General features: G+C 37.1%; 2 protein-coding genes across 5 annotated transcripts in view; one reads left to right on the forward strand and one right to left on the reverse strand.

Moving 5' to 3' along the window:
- The window catches only part of CDC42EP3 (CDC42 effector protein 3), a 41,544-nt gene that overhangs the window by 3,037 nt on the left and 26,253 nt on the right, over positions 1-12,254 (forward strand). The window lies entirely within an intron of this gene.
- NLRC4 (NLR family CARD domain containing 4) overlaps positions 1-12,254 on the reverse strand; it is a 142,704-nt gene that overhangs the window by 1,452 nt on the left and 128,998 nt on the right. The gene's annotated exons all lie outside the window — the stretch shown is intronic.

The raw sequence follows: 12,254 nt of genomic DNA on the forward strand, positions 1-12,254 counted from the left end.
CACTGTTCTTTTCATGGGCTTCGTAGTTACGATATTTCTTGTTTGTATTTTCAGCTGTTACTTAATGGCATTTAAAAAAGTGAAGCTTGGATTCATTTGTCCTTAAATATCAATGTAAAATATTCATAAGCTAAGATGGAGCCTTTATCTTTTGCTTTCTATCTTGTATTAACAACATTTGCAAGCGGAACTAATAGTCAAGAGAGGCTCATGAAACAGAAGTGTCCTGGAAAGCTCCTGAATAGATAGCTATTCTGCTTCTAGAAAAAAAGAGATCCTACTCAGTGATCATGCATTACAGCATTGCAAATGCTGCCCAGAGTTGCTTCTTGTGGGATGGATGGTCATATAAATGCGATTAATAAAATAAAAATAAATAAATAGCTATTAAAAAGCTATAAAGCCTATCTTTCTAGGTATTTGTGCTACTGCCAGAAGACATCTGATTTGAGACTTTGGAAAGTTTCTTGAAAAATATAATCCCACAGGTGAGGCTTGAGCATTAGAGGGATGACCTTGGTAACTTTTTATTACCAATGTGGCAAATAAAGGGTGCGCTTGAACCTCATAACTGGACTGGTATAAGAATGAAGATGGTCCTACAGCAAGTACAGCAATCTAGAGGTAGCTTGGACAGTAATGGAAGAACCCTGGATTTCTAATTCAGCAGTACTGAATTAGATCAAGTTTCTTATCACTGTTATATAAGAATGCTGGGACCTGGAACATTAAGAGTAGGGACTTGTGACACTCCAGAGAGCATCATCTGTAGAACCCAATGGGTTCATCAGAATGACTAAATTAGCATTGTGCCTCAAGGTTCTATCCCTTATGAACATTAGAGACAATGTATATATAAAAGGCTGAGGCTGAGGTTGCATCACAATGTTGCAACTTTCATCATGTGCCTTCTAATGGATGGCCTATATCTTTAGCAGTTCTCAAACATTTTGTTTTCAGAACTCCTTTACATACTTAACAATGATTGAATTTTGGTTTATATGGGTTATATGATCTACCACTAGGGTAGGTATTACTGAATTAGAGATTAAAACTGAGAAATGTCCGCATATTTATTTGACTTTGTAGACTCTTGAAAGAATCTCAGATACCCCTCAGGGAACTGCTGCACTAGATCTTAGCTGAGGCTTTGGGGAACTGGAATTCAGCAACCTCTGACAGTCACAGGATCTTCATTCCCAGTTTATTGAATCCCATACATTAACTGAGTAGGAACGTACAATACTTCATTTTATCTGTAGCATTTTACTATGTGTCATCTGAAAAATAATTATGTGTGTTCTTAAAGCTGGCTGTGATCTTCTTGCATCTAGGTTTAACCCTATATTTTTTCCAAGTTTGTAACTGCTTTTAGATGCAGTATTTTACTATGTTAATTATAGATGGGATGCAGCAATTAAATTGTCAAGAGTGTCATCTTGTCAGAGTGTGGGTTAATTTTATTCAATCGCCTGTAGCAATTTCCCTACATTCACTCTCTGTTCTTGACAATTTAGTAACTAGGCTTGTATTTATAGAGATGGCAAACACATTCATACAAATGGCTCTGAATTGGAGGCTGTCAGTTAAAACAGAGGGTAGGAATAATAATGCATCTGGTAGATGGATCATTCTGGGCTCTTAAAGGAATATGTCAATTCAATTGTATATGCGGGTCAAGACTTGATCTGCTTTATTAGATGTATCTATTCTTCCATGATTCATCATTGTCCATCATAAAGGGCAAAATCAAATTTTAATTTGATGTTCAAGCAAAAGAATAAGAAGTTTCAATAATAAATTTTAGAAAAAAATAGTTGACAGAATGTTATTGTCCATAGTCATCTAAACTGATTGGAATTATTCATCTTCATAGACTCTAGCCATTTAAAATCTTTTATATGCTGAGTTTAAGTATGTTTGCTTATAAAGACTGTCAACCCTTCACAAGATACTGTGCCATAGTTCTCAATACAATAAGTTTGAAGAAAATCAGTAGATTAATGCATTAATCAGTTAGGCAATAATGTTCAGAAAGAGAGGGAATGGCAGCTGTGAAGATAGTAAAGCATTATAAATGACTCATAGTAGTCTTCCTCTGTTTATGCTCGCTGGATAGGTTGAGCCCTATATCTCCAAAAATCCCCAAGTAGCATGGCCAGTGGCTGTAATTATTGAAAATGTGAGTCCCATGATAGCAATTGAAGAATGCTATCCTGTAATAGTGGACTCTGTGAACCCTAGCAAAGAACATATGTTTGGGACAAATGTATGTGATTTTTATTCCAGATTTATTAAAGGAACAATAGTTTTTAAAATTATTTTTGGCCTGCATCAGGAAAGAATTAATTGAAATACAGGGAGCTGTATATGGATGATCATAAAGTATCCAGGGTGTCCACAGGAAGGCAGGGGCTGTGGTCTGCAAGATGGCATGTACAACATCAAAATCGAAGCCCTGCCTCTTTTGTGTATGCAGGTAACATTACTACAGGTACAAAAGTGTTGGAGCTTAGATTGTGCAATTATGTCTATCTTCCTTTTGCAGATTTTGACAAACTCCACCTTCACAGATGCCACCGTAAACTATATACTGGCTGTATTCATCCTGAATCCTTAATAGCCTTTTTATTCAAATGTGGGGAATGAATTTCATCTGTATACAGTAGTTAATTTATGGCTTGCATTGTACAAATCTAGAAAATTGGATTCATTAAATACAGTTAAACCATGATTTGTTTAATTATGGGTAAATATGTTGCAGGGACACAACTTATTTATCATGCTGGTATGTTCTAATGCCTTGAAATCCTGTCAAAAATAATTAGAGTAGCCTAAGGAAAGGGATTGAGGGCTATATGAGGGCCTTATATCTGGAGCAATGAATGGTCCTAACTTTCAGTTCACACTGAACTGAAGAGGATGATTTGCACCAGCAGAATGGAAGAAAATAAACCTTAAGTCAAGAGGTCTTTTTAAACCAATCAAATTTGCTACTGTTTCAATAGGAATAGCAATAGCACTTATATACCACTTCATTATGTATGGCTGTGAAAGTTGGACCATAAGAAAGGCTGAGCGCCAAAGAATTGAGGCCTTTGAACTATGGTGCTGGAGAAGACTCCTGCGAGTCCCTTGGACTGCAAGGCGTTCAAACCGATCAGTCCTAGAAGAGATCAACCCCGACTGCTCCTTAGAAGGCCAGATCCTGAAGTTGAAACTCAAGTACTTTGGCCCCCTAATGAGAAGGAAGGATTCACTGGAGAAGAGCCTAATGCTGGGAAAGATGGAGGGCAATAGAAGAAGGGGACGACAGAGAATGAGATGGCTGGATGGAGTCACTGAAGCAGTAGGTGTGAACTTAAATGGACTCCAGAAAATGGTAGAGGACAGGAAGACCTGGAGGAACGTTGTCCATGGGGTCGCGATGGGTCGGACACGACTTTGCAATTAACAACAACAGCAACAACCACTTCATTGTGCTTTACAGCACTCTCTGCACAGTTTACAATGTCAGCATATTGCTTCCAACAATCTGGGTCCTCATTTTACCAATCTCGGAACGGATGGAAGGCTGAGTCAACCTTGAGCCCCGTCAGGATCAAACTCCAAACTGTTAGCAGAATTTATTTCCAACATTGCATTCTAACTACTGAGCTATCAGGGCTCAAAGTTATGTTCTACTACAGTCCAGCTGAATTGAGGCAATGTATATATTTCATAAAGAAATAAATGCTGTAAAAGCTTTAATATCACACTAACTATAGCACCAAGAAAGTATATCAAAAATCTGAAATAAATTTACTAGCTTTGAAAAAAATGAAAGTATTTTTCCTTCATTCTTTGAGTTGCTATTTAGTGGTAGGAAACAATAATTCGTTCCATGGTTCCTCAACATTTGTCATATAATAATAGGAGATGAAAGAGTAAAGCAATTTATAATTGTTTTCATGTTTGGGAAGTACTGGAATACAGCAGTGATGAAAGCAAGAAAATTTAAACGAACCTAAACACATTAACTTAAGAACTCTATCCTTGCTAATTAAAATCAACAAATTTTAAAATATGTATGTTTAGGGAGGCAACTGAGTTGAATAACCATGGTTGAGTTAATTCTGCGAACAGATTTTATTTGGGAGCCAGCCAGAAAACGTTCTTCTTCCTCTTATAACTGCTACATTATAATACATGGAACAATTCTGTCGTCCTTTCTGGAGTCCTAGCTAAGTGGAATGTAGAAGTGCCCATTTTAAATATGATTATAGTGAATCAAATTACTTCTTTGCCAACTTAATTGCTATCTTTGTATTTTCAGAGGCTAGAAAGGGGGAGCTTCACTCAAGGAAGGTGTCAAAGAATTCCCAAAATCGCAGACATGGATATCTTTTAAACATGGTTAATCAATCAGTAAAGAAATACAATGTAAGAGTGTAATCTTAGTAAGTAGTGGATATGAAAACAGTATCACAAGATTTTTGTTTGATTGTTTTTAGTAAACTATTTGGTAAGGGAATTTTTTCTGCAATTCCTGTCATGTCTAATATGGAACAAGTAACCCCTTTGATCTCAGAGCACTTGTATTTTAGATTTTGGTGCTAGTTTCTATTTTGTGTTTGTGTTCAAATCAATGTTGACTCTTGGAAACTTCCTAGAGGAGTCCCTGCAGTTTCCTTGGCAAGATATCAGAAATGGTTTGACATTGATTGCTTGCTACAGCCGAGAGTGTATGTGACTGGCCCAAAGTCATCCAGATGGCTTCATGCCTAAAGCAGGACTAGATCTCATACTCTCCTCATTTCTAGCTTTGTACCTTAATTTTTATACCAAACTAGTTTCTATTATACTGTGATCATAATCCTGTTTATAAAATGTGAACCTTTTTAATTATAGTAGAAATTTTCTGGTTAGGTTTGTGGATATCCTGATACTTAGAAAATAACTATTTTAACATTCATTAGCCTTTAAGGACTACTAAAACTGTTTTGTAAATGATATAAATAACCAAGCTGTTCTTTGCTAAGAAAACTTACTTCAGAATATTCTAACTGTTAGTCCAAGAGAAGATTGAGAAATATTAGTAAAAGAAGGAATTTCAAAAGGCAGGACTGTATTACATTGCCAAGAAAGTATCTCTTTTGGGAGCATAGATTTACATGGCACACCAAACATAATTTCATATATTATTCCCTATAATTATAGAGGCAATAACAGTTATAAACTCTTAATTTCCATGTGTGAAATTGGTACCATACTGCAATCTAATTACCTTTTACTCATTCCATGTCATAAATTTTGTTGACTTTGAAAATTTCAGACCAAAAGTCTTAGGCTCTCTGTAAAAAGGCTTCTATGGAAACTTAAATAATTTCTACACCAAGATTTTCTTCAAAGAAGAGAGATTATATGTGATCTATTTTGGAGAGGCCCACTCTTTGCTGCTTGATTCCTCAGAGTTGTTCTAGTGTGAATTGCAAGCCTCTGTTGTTGACCAATGTAATGGCCAGAGGGAGTCTGCTTAGCTCCAATAAAGGAAGCTTATTGCCATCGCCATTGTCAGCTGAGTTGTGGCAAGAAGAGCAATGCTAGAAGCAGGGATGAGAGACTCCCAGGCATTTGTTGGAGCTAGATCAGGTGACATTGATGGAATTAATTGTGGCAAAGTTGATGCAGTGAGAATCACAGGCATTGAAGGAAACAGTTGACTATGGATAACTGTGCAGGGAAGAACAGGGGGTCACATCAGAGGTCTGGTGAGTAAATTCCATGGACAAGCTGGATCAGGAATTGTAGGGTAACTGACCAAGAAAAACAAGCGGATCAGACAAGATTAGATTGAAGAAATTGGGAGCTGCTAGAAGGTGATTTCTGAGTGAAATCCAAAAATACTCTTTTGCTTCTTTTGTGGAGTGAAAGAGTGATGTTGGAGATGATCTCCCAGGCTGGAAGACATTGAATGGTGGTGATTCTGTGTGGCTTGAAAGTCCCTTGGAGATAGGTTTGTGGGGAATACTAGGAAAGGAAGAATAAGTGGGAGTAGTGCAGCATATTGTTTGGGGTATTAGCGATCACAGTGTTAGATGGCTTGTACCAGGCTAGTCTTGGTTAGTGGTTAAGGTGCTGGCCTACAAACTATAGAGACTGTGAGTTCTTAGTCCCACTTTAGGCATGAAAGTCAGCTGGGTGATTCTGGACCAGTCACTCTCTGTCAGCCAAACCCACTTGATAAGGTTGCTGGTGTGAGAAAAACAGGAGGAGGAAGGAATATTATGTATGTTTGCTCCTTTGAGTAATATAATATTTTATTATAAGAGTAATAAAAGTGAGATTAAACTTAATAAATAATAAAAATTCTAGGAGCTGAAGTCCACACATCTTAAACATTTTGAGATTGAGAAACACTATTCTAGAACAGGGGTAGGCAACCCAAAACACTCAAAGAGCCACTTGGACCCGTTTCCCACGAAAAACAAAACACCGGGAGCCGCAAAACCCTTTTGATATCTAAAATGAAGATAACACTGCATATATCCTTTTTTACCTTTATTATAGGTGTGTGTGTGTGTGTGTGTGTGTATTTGTGTATGTATGTGTGTGTGTATGTATGTATGTATGTGGGTGTGTGTATGTGTATATATGTATATATATATATAGAATGCTGTATGTTACACCCTGTTGCCCAAATATGGGAGAGAGAAATCTTTTGCCTTGTATCAGCTCAAACTAGAGCCATCCACAGGCAGCAGTCACAACTGTGACATCATATACATTTCTAAAATTTGGATTGCTAGCAAAGAATTAAGGGAGAACTGGAATAGCTATTTCGAACTCTTTAGCTCTTTTCAACCAGACATACCCTTCTGAGATGTGTGTGTGTGTGTGTGTGTGTGTATACACGCACATTAAAAATAAAAGTAAAAATATCACTCTTGGGAATATCCATACTATTAAAACAATGATCACCAAGAGAATGCTTTAAGAGAATAAAATTACATACACACAAAGGTAAAAAAAGGATATATGCAGTGTTATCTTCATTTTAGATGTCAAAAGGGTCTCTCTCTCTCTCTCTCTCCCTCCCTCCCTATCTGCCCTTGGTCTGCCACTCCTCTTCCCCCACTCTCTTTCTTTCTCTCTCTCTTTCCTCTCTCTCTCTCTGTCTCTCTCTCTCCTCTCTCTCTTCTCCCCCCCCTCCTATCTGCTGCTCACCTGGCAAGCTTCAAGCTGTTGTCCAACAAGCTCAGGGGTAAGCAACCTCGTCTCTTTTATGACTCATGGACTTCAACTCCCAGAATTCCTGAGTCAGCCTAGCTGGGCTAGCTAGCTCTCTCCTGCCCTTCCTGCTTCCTGCAGAGACGCAGCAAAGGGAGGAGCTCCGCCCAGTAAGCCTTTCAGCTCCTCGGAGAACACTGTGAGTGCGCTCTCTTTTACACACACACACAAACACACACACACACACACACACAGAGAGAGAGAGAGAGAGAGAAGCAGGGAAGCGCAATTGCCTCTCTCTGCAAAGGCAGAGGAGGCTGGGAGCCACAGGGGAAGGCTCAAAGAGCCGCATGCGGCTCCGGAGCCGCAGGTTGCCGACCTGTGTTCTAGAAGAAGTCATAACTCATGAACAGGGATTCTGAATAACTCATTACCACTTGTTTCTTTGCTGCATTGTGGACATTTCAGGTCAACAAGTACAGGTACCATCATCTGCATGCTAATTTAATCAGGAAGAGCATTGGACGTAGCATTATAAGTGACTGTTCTGCAGTTACAGATTCCATTCCCATAATGATCTATCAAATTTCAAGTGAAATCACTGAAAGAATAGCCTATTGGGATGGTATTGTACTGTGATTAAGAAAACAGAGACAACTAAAAAAGAAGTAAATTGTTTCCCAACCCATTTCTTAGTACAAAACTATGTACAATTTTAAACACAAAATTAATTGGGATCTTTATTATGATTTCTACAATGGAAGCCTTTTTTTCTTAATAACATATGTGCAGTATCCAGTTTTGTGATGAAAAGGGAAAGCATTTGGTTCCTGACTGTCATGCAGTCCATAAGTATCTCAGATATTGCTTTCCCACTATTAAAAATATATTCCTCTATTAAGCCCTGGACCCCATATCTGCATAAAGAAAACACTTCAGCTGTGTTACAATATGTTTTTTTTCCCCTTCCCTTGCTGGTAGGCATGAAAAAATGCACTTCAGTTTAGTGAGTTATGCTGTTTGAATTTCAGAACCAAACGAGCACTGACTTTCTGACTTTGGAACAGAGATTGACATGCATTCAATATACATAGCCAGACACAAATCCCCTACTTTTGCAATTAAATCAAATTAAGTTCAATAGATAATGTGGTTTAACTTTGAATCCCAACTGCCTTTCTTTCAATTTATTCTCTGGGTGAACAACTTAGAAGTGGGATGTTTTAGAAGACAGAAACATATACTATTATTTTGTCTACAGTTTTCAGGATACACATTCCATATACTCTGTGAAGTGTCTGTTTTTACTTAGATATCCAGAAACTAGGTAATTGGATGACTCTACAGCTAACTGCCAGTACTAGTAATGGTAAATTAAATTCCCAATAGGAAATGGTTTTTGCTATCAGTTTACTGTTCATAAATTCAAATTATCATACTAACAGGAAGTTTTCCATTGAAAATAGTGTAGGACTGGTGTTCCTTGTTTTGTCTTTAGAATATCCCTGGAAGTACTTCTCTCTCTTTGAATAATTCTTCTGAATAATTCTCTATATGCTTTGAACAATTCTTTGAAGACTTCTGCCTCTTTGAGTTGAATAATTCACTCAGTTGAATAATCTTATTTCAACCTATTTTAGGTTACATAATACAATTCAGAGAATTGGATTGGGCCATTCTATTTCAGACTATAGAAAATGTTATGCAGTTACTCCTCAATTTACAACTATAATGGAACCTGGAATTTTTGTCATATCCCATGATGGCTATAAGTTGAGGCACCCATGTGACCAACCTGATTTTATGACATTTTTTGAAGTGATTAAGTTGAATAAATAAATTGTTTATAAAATTTATTGGCTGCCCATCTTACCACAGGGTAATTCTGGGCAGCTTACAATAATAAATCTTAAAGCCATGGTCATTAAGCAAACTCATTGTCCAAAATAGGAAGTAATCAACAATTTCCAGCAAAAAAAAAGTGTAAATCACATTTGTGTGACTACAGGATGCTGCAAATGACTATAAATGAGGGCCGGTTACTGAGCACCCAACATACAATCATGTATCTGGGGTGGGGTGGGGTGAGGTAGGGTGGGGGGATTTGCAGCAGCCGTCAGAATTTTGAATCCAAGTCATAAGTACATTTTGTGGGTCTGTCAGAACTTTGAATGGTTGCTAAGTTACCAGTCATAAGTTGAGGATTACCTGAAATAAAGTAGGGACAGAATCTGCTAAAACAAATAGCCAATTTCTCTGCAAAGGCTTATTGAAGGTAGATCTTTTCCTAGGAACTGGAATATAGAATGGAAGGTTGTTTATATGGCAAATATTTATATTGTCATACTACCAAAGTGCGATGAACGTGGCGAAATGTAGTCAGTTCTTTCATAAATATGCCCAAACATCAGAGTCATTTTCGAAGTCTTTTCTCCAGTGATTCTAGACCAGACATGTCAAACTTGCGACATCACGTGACATATCAGAGCTTTCCCCCCATTGCCGGAAATGGGGTGGGTGCAGTTTCCTCGTGACATGTTTGGCCCACGGGCTGGCAGTTTGACACCCCTGTTCTAGACTATTGTACACAGTGTTAATAAAAAAAGCTAGTTCTTGAACTGTAGTGCTCTGTCTGAGGAATGATGTTCGCAAAAAATTTGCCTGATGCCAAATGAGTAAATGAACTCTTCAAATAAATGGTTAAATAGTTTGTAAATGAAGCAAAGATTTATCTTTATAATGTTAATTGCCAAAGTAATCTTAACTCTAACTAACCTGAGCTACAATAAAATAGATAAATGTTCACAAATGTATCTTATTTAACTTTTGCTTATTTTATTAAACACATATTCCACTTTCTACCTCATGGCACCGAAGGCAAGTAAATCCTAATGTATTATAAAATCCAGTACATGAGTAATATTCTTGCAATGCTCTGTGGTTTATTTCTAGGTGCCTTAGAAGAAATTTTTGATGAATACTTGGTAGTTTATTGTGTCTCAAACTCTACCTTGCAGGAGGATACTATCTGATGAAATTAATGAGTCTCCTTGAAAAATGTAAAAAGCTTAAATATATTTTTGAGCTAAATATATGGGAGAGTGGATATTAACATAAATAACAGATCCACAGAGGTCACTGGAACAGATTTAATTTCAACTCACTTAACCTCAGCTAATTTAAAATGCATTAAAAATGTTTAAATCATATGCTTTCATTCAGCCTGTTTCCACCAGTCATAGTGGGTAGTCAACAAAACAAGCATGCAAAAACAAAACAAAACAAGATGGGAACTTTTTCTTAATTTACTATGTTAAATTGATTCAGTTAAGTAACATAAATCTAATCCTGAGAATTTAGCTACATGAATTACATGCCAAAACAATTTGGTACTTCCTCAGTTGTTAATGTCTATGCCTGAAAACAGTGTTTTGGCCTCCTAGTTTATTCTGGCTTGAAACTAAAGGAAAATCTTTTTGCATTTGGGAAACTACCCAAATTACTAGTTATACCTATTGCCTGATATGATATATTCAAGATCAAATATTTACTTAATTGGAAATACCATTGCTTGTCTGAAAGACAAGTATTATCAGTATCATGTTAGAAGTCAAATATTACTTTCTGACTGAATATAAAAAATGAAATGAATTTTTAGGAAAATAATATGGGGTTGGGAAAAAAATAAAAAATGTTTCTAAAAAAAAACCTCCTAAAAAGATTTCTCAAATTTGTCCGCATTGTCACATCCTTAAAATGCCTGGGAAAATTCCCATTTGCCATGGTATCTTTTGTTTAATCAGCTTTTTATACTGACATATGGGCCAATCAAATACATATTTGTTTACAAATTAATCTCATTGTGTTCATGGCTCCTATTCACAGTAATTGTACTCAGAACAGCAGTAGAGTATTTAAACTACAGTCTTCTGGTGGAAATGGAATGTTGTATGATGTGTAATTTTATTCTGTTCTGAGGTATTCTCAAATTTTATGGTGCCATGATCCCGCTAAAATATAAATGAATTTATATGGAGCCCACTTTTCCCATGAATACAATTTACCAATATACTAGATATCACATAGGAATCAGCACAGCCCTAGTAAATTTAAGGTGATCCCTCTCGAAGTGGAAGAGTTGACAGGAGAAGAGAGATCACAGACAAAAGTCTTGTGCAACATCCACTTTCTAACTCCAGCTGCAACAAGTACAGGAGGTATTTCTTCCCCCAAACTGGATGCATATTTACAGAATCCTCATTCCAAAAAAAAGGGCAGGGTCAAGATTGCCATCCCAACCATTCAGGGCAACTGAAATAACAGCATGAACAGTTTCTCTATTTAGGGACACAGGAGTTGGAACAAAATCAGCATGGCTGCCCATTGGGGATGGTAATGTGAGAGCTGTGCCAAGGAACAAATGGCCTGGAGGGGGCCAACTGAGATGGGCTAAAGTGTTTAGAATTTTTTTTCCAGTGTATAACATTTTCATCAATGCCACATTGGAAAATATGCTAATAACAATAGCAACAAATAGCATTAATACTAATAAAGTAATATTTAAATAATAATGAATAATGGTACAATGGTAATAACGAAGAAAAAAAACAAGTGCAAAATAAACTCATTCTCTCTAAATGTTCACATCTTTCCTCACCCCCACCCTCCCCCATTCCCATTTTTCCACTAATGATCCTTCTGCAAGACTCAGTTAAATGCCAGGGACAGGGGGACTTTCCAGTGCCATCCCTGTTTCTTTTTATTCATTATCTTGTGTGTCATCATCCTCATGCTTTCTGGAACTCTGTTGCATAAGAGATGGAGAAATTACTTTAACAAAGAAATGCATAAACCCCAGAATGTCTCCATTAACTACTCACTGCCCTCTCAGATTTACCATTTGCTATTCAGCCATTCTATCCCTAGGATATTGTATGACCAAATACAGAAGTCCAAGCAATGTGGGTATGGTGTGTATACATGACAATGTGGGCTGATGTGCTATCTCATCCTTGGATGGAGGCAGGCTTACCCTCCCTACTAAC

The sequence above is a fragment of the Crotalus tigris genome, unplaced genomic scaffold (assembly GCF_016545835.1).
Source record: "Crotalus tigris isolate CLP2741 ecotype Arizona unplaced genomic scaffold, ASM1654583v1 scf7180000018420.1175843, whole genome shotgun sequence".
Lineage (NCBI taxonomy): Eukaryota > Metazoa > Chordata > Lepidosauria > Squamata > Viperidae > Crotalus > Crotalus tigris.